Source organism: Chenopodium quinoa, unplaced genomic scaffold (genome assembly GCF_001683475.1).
Source record: "Chenopodium quinoa cultivar QQ74 unplaced genomic scaffold, ASM168347v1, whole genome shotgun sequence".
NCBI lineage: Eukaryota > Viridiplantae > Streptophyta > Magnoliopsida > Caryophyllales > Amaranthaceae > Chenopodium > Chenopodium quinoa.
In genome coordinates, this window is record NW_018745675.1 from 2,588,521 (window position 1) to 2,595,356 (window position 6,836).

The window sequence follows — 6,836 nt, forward strand, 5'->3', positions numbered from 1 at the left end:
AGGAAACAACAAAGGAAACGAAGTCTGGGTGGCTGATTGCTAGAAGACCAAGTCAAAGAAAGCCAAGACGTATGAGTACAACAAGGATTATTACTCAATTTTAATGGAAATCAAAGACAATTATGAGTTTGAGAAGCCCTAGCCTTTGAGGGGGCCAGCCCAGTACATAAACAAGAACAAGTACTGCCATTACCACAAGGATGTGGGGCATGATACGAACGACTGCAACAATTTGAAAAGATTGTTGGATAAGCTAGCCGATAAGGGCATGCTCAACTCATATGTTTTGAAGTCTAAGTTCACCCACTCTCGGACAGACAACAAGTCTCATAAGAAGAAGGAAAAAGAAAAAGATGAAGATGAAAACAGCACAGACTCAGGGTTTGTGGGCGTCATATCAAGCGGCTTTGCTACATGCGACCTAACCATAAAGGGAATCAAGAAATATGCTTGTAATTTTGGGAATTTAATGCACACGGAGGGGGTCAAGGTTGAGCCTTTTCCAGAGGTGACAGTCTACGAGGCAAACCGAGGCAAAATCAAAGCCCCCCACAATGACCCCATGGTGTTCATTCTCAAAGTTGCCAATTTGAAGGTTGGACGAGTATTAATAGACACAGGCAGCTCGTCCAATATAATCAGTTCAGCTTGTTTAATTTGAAATACCTGAAGTTTCCAAAAGACGCCCTAAAGGATATCTCTCACCCGTTGGTTGGGTTCGGTGGGAGCATTATCCACCTGGTAGGACGAATAGACTTGCCCGTCCAATTTGGGCAGAAGGGAGACAGAGGGAAATGGTTGTCCGCTTCCTAGTTGTTAAGGAACTCATTGGCTATAATGTTATCATCGGCCGCCCAACTATGACCTCAGCAAAAGCTGTAATTGTCCCTCACTTGATGCTGATGAAGTTTGAGCGGTCGGATGGGACAATAGGTTCCATTCAGGGAAACCAAAAGATTACCAAGGAATGTAATCAGCTGGCCGTGAAGCCAACATCACACGGGCATGGAAAAGCGCCCGAGCATAACTATGTTGAAGGGTCACTCCAAGCATGCCAGGTCGGTAAAAAGTGTAAGTTGATCAAGAAAGAGCAAGAAAAGAAGTTAATTACCGTCAGTTGGCTAGAAGAGTTAAGGCCACAGCCGGTCAACGATCATACGGACATAGTGCTAGGCCAAGACCAGCCTAATCAGACGGTTAAAGTGGGCACTATAGCCATGGGCTTGCTTAGAGTGACTTAGTGAATTTATTAAGAGAATTCATAGATGTGTTTGCATTTGAAGTTCATGAGATGTCGAGTATAAGCCCTAACTTGGCAGTTCACAAATTGGCTATCAATCCGCCCGTAAAGCCTGTACGGCAGAAAAAGAGAAATCATGGTGAATAAAGGAATCAGGCGACCACGACCGAAGTGAAGAAGCTGCTGGACGCTGGTTTCATTCGGCAATATTATTACCTTGACTGGGAGGCCATGTAGTTTTGGTCAAGAAGCCGAATGGAACTTGGCAGATGTGCGTAGATTACACTGACCTCAACAAGGCATTCCCTAAGGATAGCTTTCTCTTGCCTAAAATTGACTGCTTGCTTGATTCAACGACGGGGCATGCTCAAATGAGCTTTATGGACACATACTCCGGTTTCCATCAAATCCCATTGTGGGAAGAAGATAAAGAAAAAACAGTGTTTGTGACCGAGCAAGGGCAATATTGTATTAAAGTCATGACATTCGACCTGAAAAATGCCCCTGCCACATTTCAGAGACTTGTGAATATGGTCTTCATAGATCAGATCGGCCAGAATATGGAAGCTTATGTTGATGATATGATTGTTAAATCGAAGAAACCGACCGATCATGTGACCTCCGAGAAACATTTACCAAACTCAGGCGCATAAGATGATGTTAAATCCAAAGAAGTTTGTCTTTGTTGTTGAGTTCGGCAAATTTCTCGGTTTTTTAATTAATCAACGCAACATTAAGGCTAACCCTTAAAAGATCCAAGCGGTCTTAGACATGAAATCGCCCAGAACCATTTAAGAAGTTCAAAGAAAGACCGGATGTTTAGCTACACTCGGACGATTTCTGTCGAGATCAGGGGATAAGTGCGGCTATTTTTTCCAAACATTCAAGAAAAAAGCAATGTTCGAGTGGACAAAGGAGGCCGAGGAAGCCTTCGTACAATTGAAGAATCATTTGCATACTTTTCCTCGGCTCGTTAGTCCACTCAAAGATGAGAAGCTATACATGTATTTGGCTATTTCAGATCACTCCTTAAGTGTTGTCCTGCTTGCTAAAAGAGACGCCCATTAGATCCCTGTGTATTTCATTAGCCACGTGTTGCACAATGCCGAGTTTAGGTATCCACCCATTGAAAAGTTCGGCCTAGCATTGTTCATGGCATCAAAAAAGCTAGGACCAAACTTTCTTGCTCATTGGATTGTGGTCTACACAGACTAAAAATTGAAGAAGTCGTTCACAACATTGGAGGCTAGCGGCCAAATGCTTAAATGGGCTTTAGATTTGAGAGGATTTGATATCACATTCGAACCTAGAAAAGCAATCAAGGGCCAGGCCTATGCAGATTTCTTGGTTGAAATGACACGACCAGATCTACAGTTGGCAGGGGATCAGATCTGGAAAGTTTTTGTTGATGAAATTGCAACGACGACCGGATGCAACGCTGGTATCATATGAAGCCTGCAACAATGACATTCCACTTTCATTATTTCAACTAAGAGGCCGATTATGAAGCCCTTTTGGCCGGCCTTAAAATGTGTAAGGTGGCCGGGGCAACAAAAATTTATGTTTGCTCAGACTTCCAGCTAATAGTCTGCCAAGTGAATGAGGACTACGAGGCTAGGGAGCCGACAATGATGAAATATTTACATATAATGAAGGATGAGGCCGAGAGCTTAGAGCAGTTCACGCTGCAACAAGTCCCTCGGTTTGAAAATCATCAAGCGACACCCTGTCCAAGCTAACCACTTCGGCATCATGTGATACTCCAAGATCCGTGTTTTGGGAAGTTAAGGAAAATCGGAGCATTGATGTAGAGCCCATGAAAATCATTGACAGAAGCTCCACATGGATGGACGGAATAATCTCCTATCTCGAAGATGGAGTTCTTCCGGACGACCCAAAGGAGGGTTGACTGATGAAGAAAAAGGCGACATGGTTTGTGATGAAGGGAGAGGACTTGTTAAAGAGATCATTTATAAATCCCTACTTGAAATGTGTTACGCCCACGAAGGGGCATGAAGTACTGGACGAACTCTACCAGGGGCATTTCGGATCACACATAAGCGGACGTGCCTTAGCTGAGAAAGTGGCCCATCTAGGACACTACCAGCTGAGCATAAATTCGGACACCATGGAAATGGTGAAAAAATGTGATATGTGCCAGAGATTTGCAACCCTTATTCACCGCCTGACAAACAGCTTGTCGGCCATAAGTAATCCATTTCCCTTTTCAAAATGGGGCATGGACATCTTAGGGCCGTATACCCCTGTATTAGGGATGAGGTGGTACGTGTTAATAGCAGTAGACTACTTCATGAAATGGGTGGAAGCTGAGCCCGTCCGAGGAATCAAGTGGAAAGGTGTATTTGCCTTCATATAGAAGAATATTATCACACGTTTTGGTGTGCCTCAATCAATGGTGTTCGATAATAGACCAAAATTTGAGACCGATCATCTTAGGGATTGGTTGAGTGACCAATGCATAACATATTGCTTTGCCTTAGTCGGACGCCCAAAGCCCAATGGTCAAGTTGAAGCATGAAAGAAATGGTGTCATTCGAAAAGTATATTATTCCGATAGAGGGTTCGGAATTAATTAGAAAGCTAATTATTCAGTGAGGTCAAGTGATCAAAATGCCTAGCTGGAGGCCGCTTCCGATTGGTAATATTAATGCATATTTAATATTACATCTAAATTTTGACTGAACTCTTCGGGTCACACCCAATCGTGTAACCGAACAGAAACGACGAATTAATCCGAAGGATTGAATGAGTCAATATAGTTTTGTAAACAAAGATGTCGGATTACGAGCTTAGAGCGTCGAGTCAATTTTAGGAATCGACGAAAATAAGAAAAATAATCAAATAATATATCGGGCTAAAATTGCGGCATGGTAGCGAGCCCAACCAAGGGAAAGGCCGCCATTTAGGCGTGCCTTGGAGCCCAAGGGTTGAGGCCGATCATCCTTGCGTTGACCAAGTGTGCCATGCACATGGGGTTGGTGGGTTTATGCTTGCCCTCCAAGGATGGGTTTGTGGTCCTTACCTACTCTCTCTTTATGTGATGACACTTGTCATTTGATTATTGTTTCATGAATTTTAATTGAATTTAGAATTAATTTAATTCATGTTTCTCTCACTTTACCAACTATCCTACATTGAATGATGATGGGAATTCTTGAGGAGATTTCACTATAAATACCCATCATAGGGTATTGAGAACTTCACTTGAGTTGGTGAACTTTAAGAGATGTCCAAGAAGAGAAAACCTTTGTTCTAATAACTATAAGTTATTTTTGGTCTAGCCCCGACTAAGCTTCGGGCTAGGGGTCGGCTCGGTTCGGTAGCGAGGGTGTTAGCCGTTGTAGGTTCGCACATTTGCGGGACTCTACGCTTACAAGTTGAGCTCTAAGTAAAAGCAAAGCACGCTTCAAGGGTAATGATTCTTTCTCTCTCGATCTTTTTGTTAATCATATGATTAAGGTTTTAATACATGCTTAGTTACTTTAATTTGCGTGCGGATTTTGGGCGGGTTTCCTTCTGCGTGGTGTTGGACATTACGAAACCGAACAGCGGTATTGGAGCCGCGTGCATTTAATTATTGTAACTAATAATTAATTTAGGTGATTTGAATGGATTTAAATTTCTGGTTTTGCTTTCTAATTGGATTAGAAGCTTGTTTTTTTAATTAGTTTAATCTCGTATTTATGCTAATTTTGGCTAATGAACCCAGATTTCGACACAAAACTAGTGAATTTTGGGTCAAATCGACGTTCTAAATTGTTTATTACCCATTTTGTGGGTGCTCAAGAAACCAAAATCCACCCTAAAACATGTTTTTCGAGGGGTTTTTCATTTTAGACGAAAGTTTTTAAATATTTAAACCTTAATTAATTATTACATATTAATATTTGATTATATGTATGGTTACACCATTAATCTACTGCAATAATAACCCTTATTAAGCATATTTATGAAGTCATATTTGGTGCTTAATTTGGTGAGTTCATTTTTCACATAAACTTGCAATTTCACAGTTGTCCAAATTAATTTCTTCAAGTGTGAATGTGAATTTGTACTTTTGAAGCCCTAAAAATGTTAAAGATCCAATCTTTAATTGTTTATTTGGTTAGAACTTAACTTTCTAAATTCCATGTTGAACTAATTTTTGATTTTAATAATTTTTGAGTTGATTAAAGTCTAAAAAGCTTAAACTTGTGATTGAAATTTGATTACTCTTCATATTGGAAGGATGTAATTTATCAAGTTTACACAAGTTAGCGTTGGAAAATTTTTCATTGGATGATTGTGTTTACTTTTCCAACTCCTATTATTTTGTCAAATCTCATTATTAATTTATGTTTGGTTAAATTAATTGGAGAATAGCCCTCAATTTTTGTAGCATCAAGTTGAGCCAAAAATAATTTAAAGAATGGTTTTTAATTAATTTTGGTTTGTGCACTAAAAAAAATAATTGAATTTATTTTGTTTTATTTTCATTTTTGCTCAATATTTGTTCTAAAATTAATTTAGAATTAATTTTATATCACACAAAAATTGGGAAATAATCCCGAGGAACAAGCACGCAAATCGAGGCACAGAGCCCCAAGCACATCTCTCCGCCAGCTGGGCTGCTTGTGCAGCCCACATGTGGCTTCCGAGAAGCGCGGGGCTGGTGCATTGATGTGTGCGTAAGTGCGTGTGTGTGCGAGCATTGGTGTGCTTGGTGCAGCAGTAGTGCGATGCGTGGGCTGCGATGTGCAGCTGCGGCCAGCACGAGCTCGCACAGCAGCTAGCCTTTAAGGCCATTACTTGTTGGCGTTGTAAGCATGTTGGTGCAGCCAGCATAATGCACTTGGTGTGATGCTGTCAACCGCATGCACATGCTTGGCGCACCAAGTGGCTGTGTAGGGGCAGCAGCCACGTAAGGCAGATGAGGCTCGGGCCTAGCAAACCAAGCCTCGTTGCTTGGTGCTAGGCACTTGAGCATCGAAGGGCTATGCGATTTGCGAATTTTTCCGTTTTAATTATTTTATTAAAATATTAAAACGAGGCTAGGCTTTAGGTTTTCCCGGCACTTGCAAAATAATTTTAGCAAAATTTGGGTAAACCGGCTTAATTAAATTAATTGGATTAATTTTAATTAAGTTGGATGCGGAATTTAGTGGGAGTTTTCATTACTTATTTGAGCTAATTTTATTGCGTTTAATCACATAATTGATTAACAAATTTGACTAGTTTTAATTAGGCGTGTTAATTGGATTAACCACCTAAGTTAGTTACTAGTTTGCGCGTGTTTTGCTTTATTGCTTGTTTTACTTTGTAAAATGCATGGGCCATTCACGTTAGTGAATGGATGAATGGAATATATATTGTAATGCAGGTTTTCAAAATGGCAACTAAAGGGGCCCGACTAGGATAGTAAATACGGACTGCGTTCTATTTTGTATTTTTGTAAATCTAAATACTGACTGCGTGCCGTTGCATATTTTTATACCTTAATATTTAGATTAGTCCTAGTTTTATTAGTAGTTGAATAATTGGTGGTGATGTCTCGAAGACGGCGTTTCTAAGAAGATGAGCCAAGAAGATGCAACGA